This window comes from Panicum virgatum, chromosome 2N (assembly GCF_016808335.1).
Source record: "Panicum virgatum strain AP13 chromosome 2N, P.virgatum_v5, whole genome shotgun sequence".
NCBI lineage: Eukaryota > Viridiplantae > Streptophyta > Magnoliopsida > Poales > Poaceae > Panicum > Panicum virgatum.
Window position 1 is genome coordinate 31,828,633 of NC_053146.1, and position 26,311 is coordinate 31,854,943.

Consider the following 26,311-nt stretch of genomic DNA (forward strand, 5'->3'; position numbering starts at 1 on the left):
GGTACCATCAGATTGCCCTCAAGGAGTCAGATCAAGAGAAGACATCCTTCATCACCCCTTTCGGGGCCTACTACTACAACACCATGACGTTCGGCCTCAAGAATGCCAGTGCCACCTATCAGAAGGCCATTCAGAGATGCCTCCAGGGGCAGATCGGGCACAACGCCGAAGCCTATGTCAATGATGTCGTCGTTAAGACAAAATGTAATGATCAGTTCATTACGGATCTCTCCGAGACATTTGAAAATCTCAGGAAATTCAAATGGAAGCTCAACCCGACCAAGTGTGTGTTCGGTGTCCCGTTCGGAAAACTACTCGGCTTCATAGTCAGTAGACGGGGCATCGAAGCCAACCCCACCAAGGTCAATGCCATCAGGTTTATGAAGCCTCCCAGGAGCAAAAAGGACCTGATGAAGCTCACAGGGTGCATGGCTGCCTTGAGTAGGTTCATAAGCCGACTCGACGACAGAGGCTTACCCTTCTTCAAACTTCTCCGGAAGTCCGACAAGTTCGAGTGGAACGATGATGCTTCCAAAGCATTCCAGGAGCTCAAGGATTTCCTTATCTCGCCACCTGTCCTAACAGCACCAGAAGATGGGGAAGTCCTCCTCTTGTACATCGCCGCCACCACCAACGTGGTAAGCACTGTCCTGGCCGTCGAGCGAAATGAGCCGGGTCACGTCTACAAGGTGCAGCGACTGGTCTACTTCATCAGTGAAGTACTCAGCGAGTCCAAGACACGCTACCCACAAGTGCAGAAGCTGCTGTACACCATCCTCATCACGTCAAGAAAGCTTTGGCACTACTTCTAGGCTCACAAGATCAAGGTGGCCTCATCCTATCCACTCGGTGACATCCTGCACAACAAGGACGCCAACGGCCAAGTCGTCAAATGGTCGGTGGAACTCGGTGCATTCACGATCGAGTTCAAGCCACGGTCCACCATCAAGTCCCAAGCGTTGGCCGACTTCGTTGCAGAGTGGACCGAGATCCAAGGTCCTCCACCTGACACCAGATCCGAGCACTGGATCATGTACTTCGACGGCGCCCTCAACCGTGACGGAGCTGGCGATGGAGTCCTCTTCATCTCCCCAAAAGGTGAACAACTCAAATATGTCCTCTAGTTACTTTTCAAGGCCACCAACAATGCTGCTGAGTATGAAGCTCTCATTCACGGTCTCCGGATCGCCGTTACACTCGGCATCAAGCGTTTGCTGGCTTATGGTGACTCCAAAGTCGTCATACAGCAAGTCAACAAAGACTGGGAGTGCACCAAGGAGAAGATGGATGCCTACTGCAGGGAGATCAGGAAGCTCGAAGCTAAGTTCTATGGTCTGGAATTCCACCACGTCCCCAAGGACGACAACATGGCGGCTAACGCTCTGTCCAAGCTCAGATCCAAGCGGTCTGTTGTACCACTCGGCTTGTTCGTCCAAGCACTCAACAGCCCCACAGTCAAGATGGAAGAGGAACCTCCTACAAAGCCTGACTTGGTCCCGGCCATAGGGCAGCAGGTCCTGACCCTTGACACCGACTGGCGCTCCCCAATTGTTGACTTCATCAAGAACAACAAAAGCTATCCAAAGGGAAAGGAGCACGAGAAGCTTGCTCGCCGATCAAGCAACTACATCGTCATAGGAGCCGAGCTGTTCAGACACTCGGCATCCTCAGGAACCCTGTACAAATGCATTACACAGGATGAAGGAGTCCGACTCCTTAGCGATATCTACTCGGGTATCTGCGGCAACCACGCCGGCGCCTCTACCCTTGTCTGGAAAGCCTTCCGATTAGGCTTCTACTAGCCCACGGCCCCGGCCGACGCCCAAAACATCGTCAGGCGATGTTCTTCTCCAAGCAACAGCACGTCCCGGCTGAGGCCCTACGGACTATACCGCCTTCCTAGCCATTCGCTTGTTGGGGACTCGATTCGCTGGGACCATTAAAGATGGCCGTCGGTGGATACAACCACATATTCGTGGCGATCAACAAGTTCACAAAATGGATAGAAGTCAAGCTAGTGACAGCTATTACAGCAGCCAAGGCAGCCGAGTTCATTGAGGGGATATCACACCGATTCGGGGTACCTAACCGGATCATCACCGATCTGGATACTTCATTCACGGGCTCCGAGTTCTGGGATTACTGCAAAGAAAGCTAGATCAATGTCTACTACTGTAACACCCTAATTTAAATTTCAGCATTTATTAATAAATTTAATTGGCTTTATTTAAATTTCTAAGGTTTATTGTGTTTAGTTGGCATTTAATCTAATTTTTGTTCCTTAAGTAATTAAAATTTATCATAGGTTTAATTTTTGGTGTTGCATTCATGCTGGTGCATACTTTTATTTGAGTGTGGTTTGAATTAAAATTTATATTTGAATTCAAACTTTGTTTGAATTAGAAATAGAAAAGAAAAAGAAATAGAAAAGGAACCCATAACCCAAACCCAAAACAACCCGGCCCATTTCCTTACCCGCGGCCCAGTCCGGCCCGACCCAGCCTCTCCCTCGTCCAGCCGAGCCGGCCCAGCCAGCAGTGCCACCCCCCCGGCCCAGTCCGCTCGCCCGAGCCCAATCCAGCACCTCGCGCCCGCAAGCACCCGCTCCCTCTGCACGCGGCCCAGCACGCGCTCGCGCAGCAGCCTGCTCGGCCTGCAGCCACGCTCGCCCACCCCCTCACTGACCGCCCGGGCCCGCCTGTCGGCGCCATCTCCTTCCTCCTTCCTTTCTCCGGTGCGCCAACAGAACCCGAGCTTCTCGCCTGGGATCACGTCCGCATCCTCCACGGCACGCCTCCCCAAGATCCCCGCAGGCCCTTAAATTGGCTCCCCACGCCCCCCCCGCACCCCATCCACCCTCGCGCCGTCCCTCAACCCTAGCCGCCGCCTTCACTCGCTCCGCGGGAGCAGAGCTCCCTGCCCCGCCGCGCCCGCGCTGCTCCGCCGAACCGCCGTCGGCCCAGGCCCCATAGCAGTTCCGTCCCGACGCTAGGAGCTTTCCCGAAGTCTCCAACCGCAACCCCGACCCGAGCAGCGGGCAGATTTCACCCACGACCTCACCGCCGGTAAACCCTCCGCCACCCCGAATCCACGCCGCCGGTGGCTGTCCGGTTCGACTGACCCTCGGTTTTCGTTCGCAGCACGATCCCGCGCCTTATTGAGGAGATCCAAGGCCAGAGTAACCTCTGCGGCGCCTTCTCCTCGAGCTCCGGTCAAGCGCCGCCTCTGCGCCGCCGCCAAACCCGCCGCCGACCCCTCTACGCTACGATCCGTCCGCCCCGCGCCCTCGGTGAGCCACGCCCCGGTCTGTTCTACCTTTTGGCGCTAGTTTTTGTGGATCCGAAGCCCCAGCACCCCCAGAACCCCTTTCGCCGGCGATGCTCCGCCGTGTACATCCGCCACCGCCGCAACACACGCCGTCCCGAACCCCAATCCGCTACTCTGAGCGCACGAGTGTGTTACGCATGCTGCGCTCGACCTTTTGCGCTAAACCGTGACCCAAATAGGGCTCTGTAGCCCCAGATTCCCTACTCCGGCGACCCCTCCACCGCGGGAGCTCTGTCTCCGGCGAGCTCCGCTGCCGCCGTCGCCCGCGGAGCACTTGAGCCATCCGATTTAGAACCAGTGGCTGAGATTAGATCACCCCGCGTTTAGATCCAAACCACCCGATCCCGATCTAACGGCCCGTAAGCGTAGATACCGGTTCGGCCGGTACCTTTTGCTAAAGAGCCCCCCGAGTTCTGAATAATGAACCCGCAGTCCTAGTGTGCTGAAAAATAATTACACCCAGGCCCAGTTTTTTAATGCTTAGACCCCTGAGCTTCTTTAAAATTTAACCCGCCATCGAGCCCCTGTCTTTTTGCGAGTTAGACCCTGGAGTTAACGTTTAATTATGTTTAGACCCTCGGTTTTGCAGAAAACCCCCTGGAACCTTAGTTTTCTCGCAGATAAGCCCCTAGAACTTGTTTTTGGCCTAGTTTATGCGTTTTAGCTCCGTCTTAAGCGTTCTTTATGTCCACGCGATCGTTGTAATGCGTAGAATAGTTTTAGACTAGTTTAGGGTGCTGTTTTTATGTATTGATGTACTGTTTCTTAGTTTTTGTTAGTGTTTGCTTGTATGCTTATTGTTGTGTCTTGTTTTTGGGCCATGTGTTCGTGAGTAGACGCTGAGTTACCGGAGGAGCCCCAGTACCAGTACCCAGAGCAGCCGTCTTCTGAGCACTTTGAGCAGCAGCAGGAGTAGTACGAGGAAGGCAAGTATAACATGAACAACCTATCATCTTTAAATACATCTTTCATACTGCATTTAATACTGTATGCCTATAAGGACTGTTCTAGCCACTTTATATCCTTTATATATATCCTTGGGTTGCATTTTGGTTAGTTGTGCTAGGTAGCTGCGCTATAACACACTCTGGTCCTTTTTAATTAATTTGATTAATGGTTTACTTGAACTTAATTCTGAGAGTGGCCCTCTGTGTGGATGAGTGGCTCACGTCTCGTTAAAAGATGGTTTTTGTAGAAACATGGTTTAGGGGGCCAGCACGGTGCTTACTGCCTGGTTGGCCACTCTCCATAAGGACCGGTTCATAGAGCGACAACCTGGGACAACAGCGCTATCACAAGGCTAGAATGGGATAGACTTGGCTTACTAATTAGGTCTTTTTGGTTTGGAGTAACTTACCTGCGGGGCAAGAGTAGTAAGCTTCAATGGTCCCTGCTCCTCCGGCTTGGTCTGTGCTTGGATTGCGCTCCTGTGCTTGTACCCCCGGAGGTGGGCCCCATCGTCGCTGACCTAACTCTCGCGGTTACGCCTTACCAACGAGATTCTTTGTAATGGCCTCGTAGTGAGTCGCTAGTCATCTCACCTAAGGAAGTGTGATGAACCTCTAGCGTAGCTCACGACTTGTGGGTAAAGATGTGCAACCTCTGCAGAGTGTAAAACTGGTATACTAGCCGTGCTCATGGTTATGAGCGGCGCAGATCCTCCTTTTGATTAGTGGGGTTGTCTCCTTCCGACGAGGGAGGTGCCTCTCGGGGTTACCTTGGTGGCTTGGTTTCGGTTTGGTTCCCAGTAGTATCATGTTTAATCTTGATTAATTACTATGTAACTGGGTTAATGGTAATTCATCAACTCGTAGTAAATAGCTTTAATAAAATTTTGCCAAGACTTAAAAGCTAATGCAGTCAGTCAGCCAGCCTAGAGCCTCATAGTTTGTGTTATACTTGTTGAGTACAAGTTGTGTACTCACTCTTGCCTCTTCTCTACTTTTTCATCTTGGACACGCTACTGCTGCTCAGTTCCTGCCGACACGAGGGAGTTCGTCCAGCGCTACCAGGACTACGAGGACTTCTAGGCGTTCGTCTCCCAGTCGACGTCCCTGTGGTGCCCTGCTTCAGCTTCAGAGAGTTTTTATCGTATTTGTACTTCGCTTCCGCTGTATCAGACATTTTGTCATTAATGTAATAAATAACTTCCGTATTCGCTTTATTATGTCTTATTCGTGATATGTGCTGTGATATACTGTTCATTCTGTTGTATATACGTGTGACTTGATCCTGGCACGTATATGATTGCTCGGTTTATGTTCTTTTATAAACCGGGTGTTATAGAGCCGTATCGACTGTAGGACGAAGCCTAGATAGAACTGGTCGAGTTTTAGGACTTCTTCTCTCCAATCCTTGCCTGCTGAAAACTATTTTACTATTATACCCCTTGAATTCTATGACTTTTACCCGTCTTATCTTGATTTCTCTCTCTGAAGAATAATTTCCGTAGATTTTGGCCTGAATCAGTCATCTGACCACCATGAGTATTAGCTAAGTGACCCTTTTATAATAATACGATAGCACGCTCTGCGACGCGTTGTGTTAGTCGAGTCGTGTGTTAAACTCGGCTAGGTTATGAAAATTGTTTGCTTGTTATTATGCTACATGTTTGATTTGGATTTTTGAATGATTGCATAGCTTAGTAGTTTAAATGTGTTTAATGAAAATCAGTTTTAAGTTAAAGTTAATTAATTAATAAAACGAGTTAGATCGTTGGGGGTAAAACCACCCACTCTATCCTCCCTACTTTATCATGCCTCGAGTTTCCGCTGTCTTGTTTGCTAAGAAGAAGGATAACACAAAGAAGAGATGATATCCAGGGATCCACTGGCAAGGACGTCACCGACGAGGACGTCGGTTTCTGTAAGGGGGTAGGGATGTGACATCTCGGTCCACAGATAGTACAAGAGAAGTTGAGAATCTCTCCGATGAAACAAAAGAATTATGCTCTAGTTCCTTTTTCCCGGATTTAGGTGACATTTATCTGGAGTTATCAGCAGTAATGCCTGAGCAGTGTTATCTAAATAGGATAGAACCTTAAATAATGGAGTTTTTCTCTCTTCCTTGACCTTACCAATCTGGGTTTCCTCTTTGCCCTAGCTCAGACGTCGGCAGAACAAAAAGACCTTGGAGACAGTGCAATGGGTGATGGTGAGAAAACTTGCCAGTGTTGCCAATTCTATGGTGTTCCTTGTCGTCAAGTTCATGCAACTAAAGATGAAGCTACAACTAGGAGGAACCAGAGGTTGTTCTCCGGTACAAAGAGAAAGAGGTCTCATCAAGAGCAGCTGGTAGAGAATTCCCTTTTCCTCGATAATCCATCGGTCGATGAGCTACAGACCATCCAGAAGGGAAAGGATCATGAATGCTCTAGAGATACACAGGTCAAGAACCAAGCACTCTATGATTATGTTGATGGGTTGACTATCACTATGAATGTGATTCAGCCACACGGTCGCAAGGAGTCCAAAGAGCAAGCAGCAGAGATAGTGCAAGATGTGATGATAAGTTCACAGGGAGGTCAACCAAGTAACACCATTCACCGCCACCGCATGTGCTACAAATGCGGGCAAAAAGGTCATTATGCCAAAAGTTGTCCAGCACCTCAGAATCCACGGCAGGCAAGACAGCAAGGATGCCCAGCTCAGCCCAGGGCGCCACTTCAGGGCAGAGTGAACCACGTGACGGCCGAGTCAGCGGCCGAGGCTCCCAACGTGGTTATTGGTATGTTCATGGTTAATTCATATCCAGCTACAGTGCTTTTCGATACTGGTGCTACGCATTCCTTCATTACTCAGTCTTTTGTCGAGCATCATGGTATTCATACTAGCACATTAAAGAGGTGCCTATTAGTATCTTCACTGGGAGGACAGTTGAGGTCTCACACTTACTGCCCGAGAGTCAGTGTCTCCTTGAGGGGAGTAGAGTTCTGTACTGATCTAATGGTGGTAGACACCAAGGGCATTGATGTCATTCTGGGAATGGAGACTCTGGCCAAGTGGGGAGTCCGGATAGATTGTGCTCAGAGGACAGTCTTGCTATCAGCATCCAGTGGCCAGGAGGTTGTTATCAGTGCAGTAGAGCCTTCTGGATTTCTTCATCAGATGGAGGCTAGACCCACGGATGGTATTCGCGTGGTGTCTGAATTCCCGGATGTCTTTCCGGATGATCTGCCAGGTATGCCGCCTGAACGCGCCATTGAGTTTTGTATTGATCTCTTGCCTGGCACAGCTCCTATTGCAAAGCGGCCCTACCGTATGGCACCTATAGAGCATGAAGAAGTTAAGAAGACTATTGATGAGTTGCTAGCCAAGGGCTATATCCGTCGCAGCTTCTCTCCTTGGGCTTTTCCATTGTTGCTGGTAGATAAGAAGGATGGCTCGAAGAGGATGTGTGTGGATTATTGGGAGCTGAATGCAGTCACTATCAAGAACAAGCATCCACTGCCCCGCATTGAGGATCTCTTCGATTTGCTTCGAGGTGCTCGTATATTCTCGAAGATTGATCTTCGTTTGGGTTATTTTCAGCTGAGGATCCGTCCTGGGGATATTCCGAAGACGGCATTCACCTGCAAGTACGGGCTATATGAATATACAGTCATGTCCTTCGGCTTGACTAATGCCCCGGCTTTCTTCATGCATCTGATGAACATGGTCTTCATGGATTATCTGGATGTCTTTGTGGTGATTTTCATTGATGATATTCTGATCTTCTCCAAGACAGAAGAAGAGCATGAGGAGCATCTGAGACTCGTGTTGCCTCTTATTGAGAGAGCATCAGTTGTATGCCAAGTTCAGCAAGTGCGAGTTCTGGATTGACGAGGTGCCATTCCTCGGTCATGTTATCTCTCAGGGAGGCATTGCTGTTGATCCGAGCAAGGTGAAGGATGTGCTAGAGTGGGAGACACCGCAGACAGTAAAGGAAGTCAGGTCTTTCTTGGGCTTAGCTGGATATTATCGGAGGTTCATTGAGAATTTCTCCAAGATCGCGAAGCCTTTGACTTCTTTGCTGGAGAAGAATGTGGCTTTTGTATGGACTGATGAGCGCCAGATGGCCTTTGATGAGCTGAAGAAGAGGTTGACTATGGCGCCAGTCCTGACTCTGCCAGACCAGATGAAGAGGTTCACGGTGTATTGTGATGCTTCGAAGGATGGTCTTGGGTGTGTTCTGATGCAGGAGGGCAGAGTGATAGCTTATGCGTCACGGCAGTTACGTCGGCATGAGCTGAATTATCCCACTCATGATCTTGAGTTAGCCGCAGTTGTACATGCTCTGAAGATTTGGAGGCATTACTTGTATGGACAGCGGTGTGATATCTACACTGATCACAAGAGCCTCAAGTACATTTTCACGCAGAATGAGCTGAACATGCGGCAGAGGAGATGGTTAGAGTTGGTCAAGGATTATGACCTGGAGATTCACTATCATCCGGGCAAGGCCAATGTTGTAGCAGATGCTCTGAGCAGAAGAAGTTATGTCAACATGGCCGTGGCTTTCCAGATGCCTCCAGAGTTATGTGAGGAGTTCGAGCAGTTGAGTCTGGGCTTCTTGCATCATACCTCCAGTGCAGCATTTGAGGCAGTACCGACTCTAGAGTCAGAGATCAGGCAGCATCAGAAAGATGATGAGAAGCTGCAGGAGATCCGTGAGTTGCTCAAGAAGGGCAAGGCTCCTCATTTCAGAGAGGATGATCAGGGTACCTTGTGGTACAAGAACCGGATCTGTGTGCCAGATGTGAAGGATCTCCGGAAGTTGATTCTGAGTGAGGCCCATGATACAGCTTACTCTATTCATCCGGGCAGCACGAAGATGTACTATGATCTGAAGGAACGTTTCTGGTGGTATGGGATGAAGCGTTCAGTGGCAGAGTACGTGGCTATTTGTGACACCTGTCAGCGTGTCAAGGCTGAGCATCAGAGGCCAGCAGGTCTGTTACAGCCTTTGAAGATTCCAGAGTGGAAATGGGAAGAAATCACTATGGACTTCATTGTTGGATTGCCTCGTACTCAGAAAGGGTTCAACTCCATTTGGGTAGTAGTGGATCGATTGACGAAGGTTGCTCACTTCAGTCCAGTGAACACTACTTACTCCGGTGCTAGACTTGCAGAGTTGTACATCTCTCGGATTGTCTGCTTGCATGGTGTGCCCAAGAAGATCATATCTGACAGAGGGTCTCAGTTCACTTCTCGGTTCTGGGAGCAGCTTCATGATTCGTTGGATATGAAGCTGCGATTTAGTACGGCTTATCACCCTCAGACAGATGGGCAGACAGAGAGAACCAACCAAGTGTTGGAGGATATGCTGAGAGCTTGTGCCATTCAGTACGGTACTAGTTGGGATAAGTGCCTGTCTTATGCTGAGTTCTCATATAACAACAGCTATCAGGCCAGTCTGAAGAAGTCCCCCTTCGAGGCATTGTATGGCAGAAAGTGCAGGACTCCTCTCTATTGGGATCAGATTGGTGAGAAGCAGCTCTTCGGCCCTGAGATCATAGATGATGCAGAGCAGATGGTTCAGGCTGTGCGAGAAAATCTGAGGATTGCACAAAGCAGACAGAAGAGCTATGCTGATGGCAAACGGAGACACCTGACTTTCAGTGTCGATGATTATGTGTACCTGAAGGTGTCTCCGATGAGGGGAATCCGCAGATTTAATGTCAAGGGGAAGTTAGCACCTCGTTATGTGGGGCCATTCAAGGTGCTAGAGCGGAAAGGCGAAGTTGCTTATCGCCTGGAGTTACCTCTCAGCCTCTCAGGAGTTCATGATGTCTTCCATATATCTCAGCTGAAGAGGTGTCTGCGAGTGCCCGAGGAGCAGGCACCCCTGGATGGAGTCGATGTGCAGGAAGATCTGACTTATACTGAGCATCCGGTGAAGATTCTGGAGACATCAGAGAGAGTTACCCGGAACAAGCGCAGCAAGATGTGCAGAGTTCAGTGGAGTCACCACAGTGAAGCTGAGGCTACATGGGAGCGAGAAGATGAGCTTAGGAAGACATATCCAAATCTCTTTGCTAGCCAGCCCAGCTAAATCTCGGGGATGAGATTTCTTTAAGGGGGTAGGGTCTGTAACACCCTAATTTAAATTTCAGCATTTATTAATAAATTTAATTGGCTTTATTTAAATTTCTAAGGTTTATTGTGTTTAGTTGGCATTTAATCTAATTTTTGTTCCTTAAGTAATTAAAATTTATCATAGGTTTAATTTTTGGTGTTGCATTCATACTGGTGCATACTTTTATTTGAGTGTGGTTTGAATTAAAATTTATATTTGAATTCAAACTTTGTTTGAATTAGAAATAGAAAAGAAAAAGAAATAGAAAAGGAACCCATAACCCAAACCCAAAACAACCCGGCCCATTTCCTTTCCCGCGGCCCAGTCCGGCCCGACCCAGCCTCTCCCTCGTCCAGCCGAGCCGGCCCAGCCAGCAGTGCCACCCCCCCGGCCCAGTCCGCTCGCCCGAGCCCAATCCAGCACCTCGCGCCCGCAAGCACCCGCTCCCTCTGCACGCGGCCCAGCACGCGCTCGCGCAGCAGCCTGCTCGGCCTGCAGCCACGCTCGCCCACCCCCTCACTGACCGCCCGGGCCCGCCTGTCGGCGCCATCTCCTTCCTCCTTCCTTTCTCCGGTGCACCAACAGAACCCGAGCTTCTCGCCGGGGATCACGTCCGCATCCCCCACGGCACGCCTCCCCAAGATCCCCGCAGGCCCTTAAATTGGCTCCCCACGGCCCCCCCTGCACCCCATCCACCCTCGCGCCGTCCCTCAACCCTAGCCGCCGCCTTCACTCGCTCCGCGGGAGCAGAGCTCCCTGCCCCGCCGCGCCCGCGCTGCTCCGCCGAACCGCCGTCGGCCCAGGCCCCGTAGCGGTTCCGTCCCGATGCTAGGAGCTTTCCCGAAGTCTCCAACCGCAACCCCGACCCGAGCAGCGGCCGGATTTCACCCACGACCTCACCGCCGGTAAACCCTCCGCCACCCCGAATCCACGCCGCCGGTGGCTCTCCGGTTCGACTGACCCTCGGTTTTCGTTCGCAGCATGACCCCGCGCCTTATTGAGGAGATCCAAGGCCGGAGCAACCTCTGCAGCGCCTTCTCCTCGAGCTCCGGTCAAGCGCCGCCTCTGCGCCGCCGCCAAACCCGCCGCCGACCCCTCTACGCTACGAATCCGTTCGCCCCGCGCCCTCAGTGAGCCACGCCCCGGTCTGTTCTACCTTCTGGCGCTAGTTTTTGTGGATCCGAAGCCCCAGCACCTCCAGAACCCCTTTCGCCGGCGATGCTCCGCCGTGTACATCCGCCACCGCCGCAACACACGCCGTCCCGAACCCCAATCCGCTACTCTGAGCGCACGAGTGTGTTACGCATGCTGCGCTCGACCTTTTGCGCTAAACCATGACCCAAATAGGGCTCTATAGCCCCAGATTCCCTACTCAGGCGACCCCTCCGCCGCGGGAGCTCTGTCTCCGGCGAGGTCCGCCGCCGCCGTCGCCCGCGGAGCACTTGAGCCATCCGATTTAGAACCCGTGGCTGAGATTAGATCACCCCGCGTTTAGATCCAAACCACCCGATCCCGATCTAACGGCCCGTAAGCGTAGATACTAGTTCGGCCGGTACCTTTTGCTAAAGAGCCCCTCGAGTTCTGAATTATGAACCCGCAGTCCAAGTGTGCTGAAAAATAATTACACCCAGGTCTAGTTTTTTAATGCTTAGACCCCTGAGCTTCTTTAAAATTTAACCCACCGTCCAGCCCCTGTCTTTTTGCGAGTTAGACCCTGGAGTTAACGTTTAATTATGGTTAGACCCTCGGTTTTGCAGAAAACCCCCTGGAACCTTAGTTTTCTCGCAGATAAGCCCCTAGAACTTGTTTTTGGCCTAGTTTATGCGTTTTAGCTCTGTTTTAAGCGTTCTTTATGTCCACGCGATCGTTGTAATGCGTAGAATAGTTTTAGACTAGTTTAGGGTGCTGTTTTTATGTATTGATGTATTGTTTCTTAGTTTTTGTTAGTGTTTGCTTGTATGCTTATTGTTGTGTCTTGTTTTTGGGCCATGTGTTCGTGAGTAGACGCTGAGTTATCGGAGGAGCCCCAGTACCAGTACCTAGAGCAGCCGTCTTCTGAGCACTTTGAGTCGTACGAGGAAGGCAAGTATAACATGAACAACCTATCATCTTTAAATACATCTTTCATACTGCATTTAATACTGTATGCCTATAAGGACTGTTCTAGCCACTTTATATCCTTTATATATATCCTTGGGTTGCATTTTGGTTAATTGTGCTAGGTAGCTGCGCTATAACACACTCTGGTCCTTTTTAATTAATTTGATTAATGGTTTACTTGAACTTAATTCTGAGAGTGGCCCTCTATGTGGATGAGTGGCTCACGTCTCGTTAAAAGATGGTTTTTGTAGAAACATGGTTTAGGGGGCCAGTACGGTGCTTACTGCCTGGTTGGCCACTCTCCATAAGGACCGGTTCATAGAGCGACAACCTGGGACAACAGCGCTACCACAAGGCTAGAATGGGATAGACTTGGCTTACTAATTAGGTCTTTTTGGTTTGGAGTAACTTACCTGCGGGGCAAGAGTAGTAAGCTTCAATGGTCCCTGCTCCTCCGGCTTGGTCTGTGCTTGGATTGCGCTCCTGTGCTTGTACCCCCGGAGGTGGGCCCCATCGTCGCTGACCTAACTCTCGCGGTTACGCCTTACCAACGAGATTCTTTGTAACGGCCTCGTAGTGAGTCGCTAGTCATCTCACCTAAGGAAGTGTGATGAACCTCTAGCGTAGCTCACGACTTGTGGGTAAAGATGTGCAACCTCTGCAGAGTGTAAAACTGGTATACTAGCCGTGCTCACGGTTATGAGCGGCCCAGATCCTCATTTTGATTAGTGGTGTTGTCTCCTTCCGACGAGGGAGGTGCCTCTCGGGGTTACCTTGGTGGCTTGGTTTCGGTTTGGTTCCCAGTAGTATCATGTTTAATCTTGATTAATTACTATGTAACTGGGTTAATGGTAATTCATCAACTCGTAGTAAATAGCTTTAATAAAATTTTGCCAAGACTTAAAAGCTAATGCAGTCAGTCAGCCAGCCTAGAGCCTCATAGTTTGTGTTATACTTGTTGAGTACAAGTTGTGTACTCACTCTTGCCTCTTCTATACTTTTTCCTCTTGGACACGCTACTGCTGCTCAGTTCCTGCCAACACGAGGGAGTTCGTCCAGCGCTACCAGGACTACGAGGACTTCTAGGCGTTCGTCTCCCAGTCGACGTCCCTGTGGTGCCCTGCTTCAACTTCGGAGAGTTTTTATCGTATTTGTACTTCGCTTCCGCTGTATCAGACATTTTGTCATTAATGTAATAAATAACTTCCGTATTCGCTTTATTATGTCTTATTCGTGATATGTGCTGTGATATACTGTTCATTCTGTTGTATATATGTGTGACTTGATCCTGGCACGTATATGATTGCTCGGTTTATGTTCTTTTATAAACCGGGTGTTACAACTACGCCTCCATGGCACACCCCAGGTGCAATGGCCAAGTCGAAAGGGCCAACGGCTTGATCCTCCAGGGGCTCAAGGCCAGAATTTTCAATCCAATCGAAAAGTATGGTGCAAAAATGGCTCCAAGAACTACCCAGAGTAGTTTGGGGGCTCCACACACAGAGAAGCCGGGCTACCTGTTATTCGCCATTCTTCATGGTGTACGGTTCTGAAGCATTCCTGCCATCGGACATAGCTTTTGGTGCTCCGCGCATCGAGAACTATGATGAAAACGAAACCGATGCGCGACTCGATGCACCGACATCGACTCGGCAGAGGAGCACCACCTGAAGGCCTCCATATGGCATGCGAGATATGAGCAGTAGCTCTAGCACTATCATGATCGCAACATCCACGAGTGCGACTTCAACGTAGGCGACCTGGTTCTACGACGAATCTAGTCAACCACCGGTGCTCACAAGCTATCCTCCCCATGGGAAGGGCCATTTGTAATCAGTGGGATAGTGGTTCTAGGAACCTACCACCTACAGAGGCCAGACGGCACAGACGTGGGCAACCCATGGAATATTGAGCACCTACGATGCTTCTATCCGTAGAAGCATAAGAAAATGCAAAGCTATGTACCCATCTACTCATTTAATAAAGTCTGTCACATGTTATACATCATATTCTACTTATTCTCATTCTTTACCGAGTCGTTTTCAATACGTTCGGGGGCTGCGTCTCGGCCACCCAGCCAGCCCCCATTTGGAGTCCGACCAGTCGGACATGAACAACCCGGTTCGCCTTTACTGAATATAGCCGAGTACGTTCAGGAACTACTCTGTGTCACCCTAATCCATAGCGTGTTTTGATGATCTACTCTCAAGCGCTATCAAAAAGGGTTCAGAGTTCGCTTTCCACCTACTCGGTGTTGGCACTCCTTAGCCTAAACGAATTACTCCGCAAGTGCACAGAGACCGATGTAGCTTTCACCTTGGAGTATTCCAGGGTATCGAATCCACGGGGAATGATAAAGTGCGACCAGACCTAGAACTAGTTCAACTGGACCCACCAGGGGAAGGGAGGTATGTGGGCAGAGGGTCTAATGTCGTTTAGCCAACTCATTACCTAGAAGACTTGCAACTAAACTATCTTGATCTGCTTCGGCGGCCTAAGCGAAGGGCTCAGACAGGGGTGAAAAGGGGCCCAACATACTTTTGGCAATTCTACTGCTATGAAAACACCCGAACGTGGTGGACTACAAAGGACAGACAGGGCTGTCACCACCTGCTGCCTACCACTGTGGTGCCGTGGGGTGGTACACAACCCTATGTAACTAACCAAGTCTAGGCACCACACCTAACACTATCGAGCTACGTACTCCTGCCTACCGGCAAGACAGAAAGCACTCACAAATAAGTAGAACTTGCTACTTACGCAGACTAGGGATCCCGCAGATCAAAGACAGAAAGTAAACAAGTAACTAAAGTAAAGAGGAAGACTAGCGAGATACCAATGAGAGACGAGGAACTTCACTCTGAAGATCCTTCATTCCTCTGAGGTGGCTTACAAAAGTGGAGTAAGGCCGAGAGAACTCAGCACCGCTCCTTAACTTTGGCTTTCGCCAAGACTCTCACCTCACACTCTCCCTATTCTACTAAGTGGGACTACATCTTGCTTGAGCTCTTCTCTTCTCCAAATGGTGTGTGTAGAATGAGGGGTGGAGGCTCCCTTTTATAGTGATTCCAAGGCGGTTATTCTGAGGTCGCCTGCACTTTACGCAAGGAGGTCGGCGTCGTAACTTCCACGCGAAGGCTAGACACATGGCATGACAAAGTCAGGCTGGTCGGCCTCCCCTAGGCCGGCCGGCCTAGGAGTCACGCCATCTATCCACCACCTTCGATTCCATGCTCCTGATGGTCCCTGGAGGTCGGTGCAAAAGGCCGTTCATCAAACTGACATTCCTTGGGCCGGGCAGCCTAAATTAGGCCAGGCGGCCTGGCTCTGGAGGGATTTTGGCCCTCCGTTGCACCAACAACTCCTCAACGACTGGAGATCACTCCTGGATGGGTGGTTATCTTGTGCTCTGATCATGGCACAAAATTCCTTTGTTTTGCCAAAGGGTTCAAGCCTTCCGATTCCAACTTGTGCATTATGGGAAACCACCCATTGGAATGGTTTGATTTCTCCCTTTGGATGATACTGGTAAAATCTCATGCTAAGATTCCACAGAAAGTATGCCGGTCGGCCGGATCTGGGCCTTCCGGTCCAAACAGTGTCCGTTTTGGGTCAATTTTGGATATTTTGTTCCTGAGATCAAATATGCACCAAAACATGTGGAACTCATTAGTAATAATGGTTATGACCTATATTTCATGAAATCAGCCAGAGCGTTGGCAACAAAAATCATCGATATCGACCGCCAACACACCCCCACAGCCAGACTTTGCTTGCCCCGAGCAATAAGGTCGAGAAAGAGCAAAGCCTGGTTTCATGAACTCAAAGAATGCATAAGATTTATTTCTAAGCTTTCCTCATACCTTGGATTCCGGTGGCTAACACCTTCACCTTTGAATATTGATCTTCAGAACAACTCGATGGAGAACATGATTCACTCCCTTTTCTCTGTACTTGGAGGTTTTGCAAGATTTTCAAAAATAGGAGGCATGCTCTCATCTCTTTCAACCCACTCTTAGTCTCCCATTTTATGTTTGAACCTCACTAAGGTCTTTAGAGAAAACTACTCCTACATTTGGAAAGGCTTTTGTGTGGCTCAAGGTAGGGATAAAATTACATATCTTCTTCATTTATTTTGCAAGATCAAAGATCTTGTCTTTGAGAGATCATGTCATCTTTAGACCTTGGTCATGTGTATGTGTATGTGAGGAATGGATGTCCTTTTGAGTGGTGTTTGACTTGGGCTTCTCCATCCTTCCCCTTTGTCCACTTTTTTTTTGCTCGACTAAGATTGTAGGCTCACTCGCTTTTGTCTTTTTTTTCTTCTTCAAAAAAAAAGAATATATATAATTCCTTCTTCAAAAAATAATAAATAAGCATGAGCATGTTTTCGGTATAGTATGGACCTTCGGGTATTTTTGGTCGCTAACCCTTTCAGGTTAAGATTAAAAAGAACGAAGGACATGCGACGCCCAGGAACATGGGAACTGTTCCAACTATACACTGGGTGTTCACTGGATATAGAACACACTATGAAGGAAAAACACCAAACCACACACTCGACTCTTGGTGTCCCAACACACAAAAGTCCAAGTGTGGGGGAAGTTGGTGGGCAAATCACTATAAGACCTATTCAAGAAGTATCCTAGTTTGCAGGAGGATCAGCTCTGGCTTACTTATTAAAAAAAAGACAAACAAAAAAAAGAGAGTGAAAAAAAGAGAAGGAGAAAAAAAGAGAAAAAAATATATAGAAAGAAAAAAATATAGATAAAAAAAGAGAGAGAAGTGAGCGAGGAGGGGAGTAAGAGTGAACCTGCAAGATCCACACGAGTCAAAGGCTGCCATATACTTATGCTTCCAAGCTGCGGCCTTACACATCAGTAGAAAAAACATTCTGCTGCCTAGCTCCACCCATCCTTGCTCTTACGCGCGCTTGCAAAAGCCTTGCCATAGTCCTCATCTGCTTCTAGCTTTGCAAAGCGCCACTCTAGCAGCCCAAGCTCACATACCAGAGGAATGCTCCTTTTCCGGTCTGGGGCTTTGCTACTCCAGTCCATTTGGCACTCACTCACACACATGAAAGGAGACGTATTTTGCACCTTCAATCACCGTGTTAATTTAGCATGCCACCAAGGCCCACGGTTCCTGCACACTAGTCATGTGTGTGACCCAGCCTTGCAGTCATCTGAGTCAGCATGGTCTATGTGTCGTCCTCTACTTCTGCTCACATCAAACATGGAGGAGTCATCGACAACCAAACATGACCATGCCACCTCTGCAGCAATATCAAGACATCGATCCTACATGCAGGTGGTAAGTGCACTCAGGTATGAAAACCCAATCTCCATTTTAACATAGCTTGAGCTTCGAAATTCATGCCTCCGTTGTTTATGCTCGTATGCTCTGGTTTGGAAGTATTCAATTGGTACATCCATAGGCTTTTTAAATTAAGCATGGTGCTTAGGTTAAAATAGCCTTCTTTAATCAAATTAGACATGGTGTCGAGTTTGGCTAATGAACTATTGAGATAATACTATCGTAGACTTTGGATGCATATCTTTTTATGGACTAACCCCTGCAGGAAATTTTCAAAATTGATGGGTAAGTCCTCAAGTTCATGGAGATAAATGATGGTACGGGAGGCACGTCAGCAAAGATTGCACAACATGCAAGGGAATCATAGATTACCTTTCCCAAAGGTACCTTGTGAGTATATTGTCAAAATGCTCCTTCACGTTCGTGCAAGTTCTAGCCCAGCCTTGTTTAAAGATATGAATTTGGTGAACAACAATAAAAATAAATAAATACCTTCTGATAAACAAAAAGAGGAAATATCTCTCTTAACAAAAAAAATGAAATAAAACAATGGCAAGCAACTAGAGGTCCATGCAATTTGAACCTTGGAATCTGATTTTAATTAAGCATGGATGTGAAGAACAAATAGAAAAAAAGGGGATGATGAAATACTTTCAAAGAAAAAAATCTTTAGACATTTCTCGAATATTTGTTGTCCACTAACCTTTTGTAGGGAATGAAAAAGAAGCAGCGTGAACACCCTAACTCTCATACAACCCTCCTTGGACCAAGAAGGAGACAGATGCACAAGGAGCCAAACAGAACAAAATGCAAGGTTTGGCTTTATGAATATAAAGCTTAACTCTTGCATCTTTGTTCAGTGCTTGGTAAATTCCATCAGGAAAATATTCCACATACCTTGTGCAACCTCGTTCATATCTCCACCCTGCAAAGCTACCCAACATGCCTAGTTTGCCATAATAAAAAAATATAATAAAATGAAAATAATAACAGAAAGAAACTTAGGCGCTTAAGCATTTCATGCACCTGTTTGTATTGTCTTCCTTTTGAATAAAAGCAGGTACAAGAATAAGTGTGGAGGAGATCTTTCAAAGACACCATTTGCAAACTCATGCAAGAACTCTCCCCCAACATGTTGCACAACATCGACGACCCAACAAGCTGAAGAACATGACTGATAGGAACTAGAGAAGGATGGGCGAACCTCTGGTTTGACCAAACCAACTCTGATTTCCCTCAACTCCCTCTTCTTTGTCTCCAAACGATGGTTTGTGCAAACTCACTCCTACTCCCTAAGTTCTTGAGTTTAAATGAATTCATGCTAATCACTAAAAATAAGCTCAATGAACCTTCCTAATCACCTTATGCACTCCATGCACTTCCACAAATAATCTTTGTCGGTACCCCAGGACTGGGGTACCCCCTCTTGCTGTGACTAGGCAAGAGCCTTAGTAGTCATCCTTGACTACAACCAAACAGCCGGACCCCTGCAGTCCGAAGTCCTGTCCTCCCGACAAAGGTCCGGACCTGTTCCGCGGCCGGGGAAGGTCTGGGAACGCCACGTGTCCCAGGAAAAACAGGCGCTCAAGCGCAAGCAGCCAGGGCTCCGGACCTCCCAAGGAATCCAGACCCCCGCGGGGTCCCGGACCCCTCATAGGGTCCTGGATAGCAACCGGACCCCTCTCGAAGGGAAAGTTTGGACGCCCCGCCTCAGGGCGGTCCGGGGCCGACACGTGTATGAAGTCCTTGGTCTCCATATTGAGGTCCACCTACCTTCGCATTCATTGCAGTAGGTGGACATCCACTTTGATATAGTGGAAGCCGAGGCGTTTGACTGACCAGGGGGCACTATTGATCGCGTATTACCAAGGCAGTGGAGCCGATGGCGCCGCCCATGCCGCGTCTGCCAGTCTGCCGTAACAGTCGGATACGACGGCTCGGCTTCACCCATTATGACGCTACATAATAGCCTCAGCAGGCCACGCCGCAAGCTACGCTACTCCAACGGGCACCTAGCTGACGGAACAAGAGAAGACCCCTGTGACAGGAGAGCAGCAGTACGCATATCGAAGGAAAGATTCGCTACCACTGTAGCCGCATTCACGTTGGGCCCACCTGTCGGGGCATCGACGTCCTATGTATCCGCTCCCCCTTGATCTATAAAAGGAGGGAGCGCCGCTAGAAAACCTCAGGCTGGGCAAGAGCCAAGGCCAGCAGAGGATAGGTTCATTCACACAACCAAGACAATACATCTCCCAGTGGACGTAGGGTATTACGCTCCGGCGGCCCGAACCACTCTAAATCGAGTGTTCTTGAGTCCTTGTCTCAGCGAAGATCCAGCCCCATCGCCTAGTACTTCCCCGAGTACTCCCTCACTGGGAATAGGCGGGTGCGCTCCGCCACCCGGCTGTGGGTACCCCTAAAAATCCCCACAACATTTTGGCGCCGTCCGTGGGGAGGACAGGCGTTGGCTGGATCTTCAGGCCTCTAGGCTGTGTTCTCCCTCTGCAACGGCGAACTTGAAGATGAAGGAAGGCACACTCACTCCGCATGCTATGGCACCGGCACTCCGACGCCCTCGGTGCGGCGGCGCACGGCAGCGGCGCCTGCTGTGTGTCGCCACCGCGACACCTCAGAGCCGGCGTAGCAGCGCACAGCGGAGGCGCCGCTGCGCGCCGCTGCTCCTACGTCGACTCAAGGTTTTCTCTCAAGCAACGGCCACGCCTCCTCAGCGGTGGCATGGTGTCGGCTCAAGGCTTTCTCTCAACATGGAGCCTGGAGCCGACGGCCATCCCGGAGGAAGTTGACCGTGTCGTCCCGCCGTCTCCAGCGCCGGAGATCCACCTCAGCGTTGCTCGGTGCTGCTGCAGACAGGACCCCGCCTCCTCGTGCGGGGGCCCCTGGCGCTAGCACCAAGGACAAGCCGGCGAACGACCGCACTTCTCCACGCGTCGCACCGGTCCATCTGCTGCGCAAGGGCTCTGGTTTCCATCGGCAACGGCGACGGCAGGGGGAGGGGGCCTCTTCCATTCAAAGCCAAAGAATTTGTCTCATGCCATGTAAGCATGTGACAGCTCTTAGGCAAGGAGGGGTCCCCCGAGCTCCCGAGGTGATGCTGGATGATGCGGTTCAGGCACGTTCAGGGCGCCTTCACCTCCGAAGAAGAACACGCTGTATAGCATGCAGCCGTAGGTTACTCCTAAGAAAGGAATGAGAGATTTTCTCCTTTGTAATAGCGTGGTGTCTACGTGTGTGTCCAGAGCGGTCAAGGTCCGACCTTGTAAACCCGACCTCTGGCCCTATCACACAAACAGGCAAAAGCGGTCCGGAGCGGTGGAGGTCCGTCCTCGTAATCCCGACCTCCGATGTATACCGTGACAACCACAATAATAAAGGAGATTTTCCTCCTCAGTTTTGCCTAGGCTCCACCCTGATTACATTTATTCGCCTTGGTTTAACTATTCTTTTCTCTTGACCGGAGTTTCCCTTATTGCTAACAATCCAAGTTAAGTTGCTGGCTTGTGGTCAGGTAAAGACACCCCTTCTAGCTGGAAGGCGGTCCGGACCCCTAAGGACCTGCTCTGGAGAAGTGGTATTTGTATCCTGGGGTAGAGAAGCTCCGCGTGGCTTAGCCTGGTAATGTACCCTAAGTTTACGTACTTCACTACCCTGTTACAAGTACTCTAGTATCCAGGACTGCTGACTTTAGAGGTCCCGGGCTCTCTTCTAGTATAAGGCTTGGTTTCTTTGCACCTTACTATGAGGTCCGGTAACATGCTTCATCGGATTGTCAGCCACGGTCGCTCCAAGTCCACTCCGGTGGCCCGCTCCGGCGGAGACCGCTCGCCACGGTCGTTCCAAGTCCACTCCGGTGGCCCGCTCCGGCGGAGACCGCTCGCCACGGTCGCTCCAAGTCCACTCCGGTGGCCCGCTCCGGCGGAGACCGCTCGCCACGGTCGCTCCAAGTCCACTCCGGTGGCCCGCTCCGGCGGAGACCGCTCGCCACGGTCGCTCCAAGTCCACTCCGGTGGCCCGCTCCGGCGGAGACCGCTCGCCACGGTCGTTCCAAGTCCACTCCGGTGGCCCGCTCCGGCGGAGACCGCTCGCCACGGTCGCTCCAAGTCCACTCCGGTGGCCCGCTCCGGCGGAGACGGTCGACAAAAGCCGGGTCCGGGAAGTAGTGCTACCCCCTGAGCGATCCGAAGTCCGTGTAGCCGCTTAGCTTGGTTCTGTACCCTAAGCCTACACCTTCGTCGCCCCGTGGAGAGCACTCTAGTACCTAAACCAGGCAACAATCATACCGGCCTCAGGGGTCCGGGATGCCCACTCTCTCCAAGAGCACACCAACGCAATCAAGTTGCGTCGGAACACATCACGGTGGTGGCCCCACCCGCGGGTTCATACCTCTCCCGAGGTGGGCCCGGGGGCCACTGTCGGTACCCCAGGACTGGGGTACCCCCTCTTGCTGTGACTAGGCAAGAGCCTTAGTAGTCATCCTTGACTACAACCAAACAGCCGGACCCCTGCAGTCCGAAGTCCTGTCCTCCCGACAAAGGTCCGGACCTGTTCCGCGGCCGGGGAAGGTCTGGGAACGCCACGTGTCCCAGGAAAAACAGGCGCTCAAGCGCAAGCAGCCAGGGCTCCGGACCTCCCAAGGAATCCAGACCCCCGCGGGGTCCCGGACCCCTCATAGGGTCCTGGATAGCAACCGGACCCCTCTCGAAGGGAAAGTTTGGACGCCCCGCCTCAGGGCGGTCCGGGGCCGACACGTGTATGAAGTCCTTGGTCTCCATATTGAGGTCCACCTACCTTCGCATTCATTGCAGTAGGTGGACATCCACTTTGATATAGTGGAAGCCGAGGCGTTTGACTGACCAGGGGGCACTATTGATCGCGTATTACCAAGGCAGTGGAGCCGATGGCGCCGCCCATGCCGCGTCTGCCAGTCTGCCGTAACAGTCGGATACGACGGCTCGGCTTCACCCATTATGACGCTACATAATAGCCTCAGCAGGCCACGCCGCAAGCTACGCTACTCCAACGGGCACCTAGCTGACGGAACAAGAGAAGACCCCTGTGACAGGAGAGCAGCAGTACGCATATCGAAGGAAAGATTCGCTACCACTGTAGCCGCATTCACGTTGGGCCCACCTGTCGGGGCATCGACGTCCTATGTATCCGCTCCCCCTTGATCTATAAAAGGAGGGAGCGCCGCTAGAAAACCTCAGGCTGGGCAAGAGCCAAGGCCAGCAGAGGATAGGTTCATTCACACAACCAAGACAATACATCTCCCAGTGGACGTAGGGTATTACGCTCCGGCGGCCCGAACCACTCTAAATCGAGTGTTCTTGAGTCCTTGTCTCAGCGAAGATCCAGCCCCATCGCCTAGTACTTCCCCGAGTACTCCCTCACTGGGAATAGGCGGGTGCGCTCCGCCACCCGGCTGTGGGTACCCCTAAAAATCCCCACAACAATCTTGCATACTCTTTATTCCTTGCACTTGTTCTAGTTCTTGTGAACAACTATTCTCATAGGGACCCCATGCTCTCTAAGTAATTGATTAATGTGATATGATTAGATGAATGGAACCATGCTCTTCCTTGCAAAAGTACTTGGGATTTCTTTTCAAAAATAAAAAATGCAATATCTTGTCTCCTCAAATTAATATAAATTCCTACCAGAGCCAAAGTTTGAGCTTCTTGCAAAACCTTATGCCTATACAGCTTGTCTTTGTTTTGCACTTTGACAAATTCCATGACCCGTGTTAGAAACTTTTCATACTCCCATGTAACACCCTAATTTAAATTCCAGCATTTAATAATAAATTTAATTAGCTTTATTTAATTTTCTAAGGTTTATTGTGTTAGACTTGCATTTAATCTAAAGTTTTGTTCCTTAAGTAATTAAAATTTTATCATAGGTTTAAAATTTTGGTGTTGCATTCATGTTGCTGCATAGTTTTAATTATTTGAGTGTGGTTTGAATTCAAATTTGTATTTGAATTCAAACTTTGTTTGAATTAGAAATAGAAAAGAGAGAGTAAATAGAAATAGAAAAGAAGAAACCCAGAAAACCCAGCCCAAACTCGAATCAGCCTAGCAGCCCAACCCACTTCCACGCGGGCCCAACCCAGCCCAGCTCCTTTTCTCTCTTTCCCGCTCGGCCCAGCAAACCCCGCGCCGGCCCAGTCCGCTTCAGCCAGCCCGCTTCTCCCTCACGCAGCAGCACGGAGCTCGCGTCAACGCCGAACCGCAGGCCCACCAGCCAGCTCCTCCTTCCCCGCGTTGCACAACCGCCGCGCCTGAGCCTCGCCGAGAGTTTCGCCGGCTTTCCAATCCCGGGCACGCATGCCCAGGCCATCCCGCAGCCCTACAAATAGAAGCCGAGCCTCCCCTCCTCCTCCCATCCGCAGCCGCCACCCCTAACCCTAGCTAGTCACGCCCGCGCCGCCCCGCCGCGCAGAGTCCCCTGCGCCGCCGCGACCTCAACGCTCCGCCACGAGCCAGCCTCAGCGGAGCCACGCAAAAGCTTCATCCCTAGTCCAGGAGGCTCTCCAAGCTTGCTGCCGGACCCCGGACCCTTGCCAGCGCCGGAATCGTGAACGACGTCGCCGCCGCCGGTGAGACCAATTCCGAGCGTTTGCTCGCTTCCTTTGATCCTCGTGTCCCAATGATCCACGGTTCTCACTCGCAGATCGACCACGGAGCTTCCTGTGTGATCCAGGAGCTCGCAGGCGCGCTCCATCATCCCAGACCCGAACGCCAACTGTGCACCGCCGCCGGACACCGCCATCGACCCCGCCGCGCTCCATCTCAAGCCAATCCGAACCCCTGGTAAGCCGCTGCCCAACCCTCCTGTGCTTTTGCACAAGTGCCCATAGGCCAGGGCCTGTTCTAGGCGCCGGTACGCCGCGCGCCGGCAAGCTCCGCCCCTCAGAGTCTCCGCCGCCATCGCATCCTCGCTCCTAAGCCGCCCCGAGCCCAGAAAATGCCACGGGTGGATCACACATGATGCGTAGATCCTCCCCGACCCAAGCCCGCTCCGTTTTTAGCCCTGGAACACCGTTAGAGGTGATCATCGGTGACCCCTCCGCCGCGGGAGCTCCATCGCCGGCGAGTTCCGCCGCCGCCCGCGCCCCCAACTGTCCTCAGCCATCGGATCCGAAAGCGATGGCCGCGATTAGATCGTTCCCCGTTCAGATCTGAGCCGCCAGATCTGAATCCAACGGATCAGATCTGAAGATACCCCTTCGCCCTGCACGTTTTGCATAAGAGCCCCTGTTCTTTCCTGTTATCAACCCGCGGTCCAGCCTTAGTCAAAAATAATTACACTTAGGTCCCAGTTTTTACCCAAACCCCCTGACCTTCCTAGTATTAGTACCCGCCATCCAGAGCCATCGGTTTTGCACGTTAGCCCTTAGATTTAATGGTTATTTACATTTTAGCCCTTAGTTTTTGCAGAAAACCCCCTGGAACTTAGTTTTTCTCGCAGATAAGCCCCTAGATCTTGTTTTAGCTCTAGTTTATGCGTTTTAGCTCCGTTTTAGGCGTTCTTTATATCCACGCGATCGTTGTAATGTGTAGAATAGTTTTAGACTAGTTTAGTGTGCTGTTTTTATGTATTGATGTACTATTTCTTAGCTTTTGTTAGTGTTTGCTTGTATGCTTATTGTTGTGCCTTGTTTTGGCCATGTGTTCGTGAGTAGACGTTGAGCTACCGGAGGAGCCCCAGTACCAGTACCCGGAGCAGCCGTCTTCTGACCAGTTTGAGCAGCAGCAGGAGCAGTACGAGGAAGGCAAGTATAACATGAACAACCTATCACTTTTAAATACACTTTCATAATGCATTTTAATACTGTATGCCTATAAGGACTTTCCTAGCCACTTTATATCCTTTATATATATCCTTTGGGTTGCATTTTGGTTAGTTGTGCTAGGTGCCGCGCTATAACACATAATGGTCCTTTTTAATTAATTTGATTAATGGTATATGCGACTTAATTCTGAGAGTGGCCCTCTGTGTGGCTTGAGTGGCTCACATCTCGTTAAAATTGTTTTTTGTTAGAAACATGGTTTAGGGGGCCAGCACAGTGCTTACTGCCTGGTTGGCCACTATCCATAAGGACCGGTTCATAGAGCGACAACCTGGGACAACAGCGCTACCACAAGACTGGAATGGGACGGTCTTGGCATAATAATTAGGTCTTTTTGGTTTGGAGTAACTTACCTGCGGGGCAAGGGTGGTAAGCTTCTATGTCCCTCGTACTGAGTGGCCTCGTCTGTGGTATTCTTGACGCCCACTAGACCTGCTCCATAGTCACCGATCTAACCCTCGCGGTTACTCCCTACCAACGAGATTCTTTGTAAAGGACTCATAGTGAGTCGCTAGCCATCTCACCTAAGGAAGTGTGATGAACAACTGGCGTAGCTCACGACTTGTGGGTAAAGATGTGCAACCTATGCAGAGTGTAAAACTGGTATACTAGCCGTGCTCACGGTCATGAGCGGCCCAG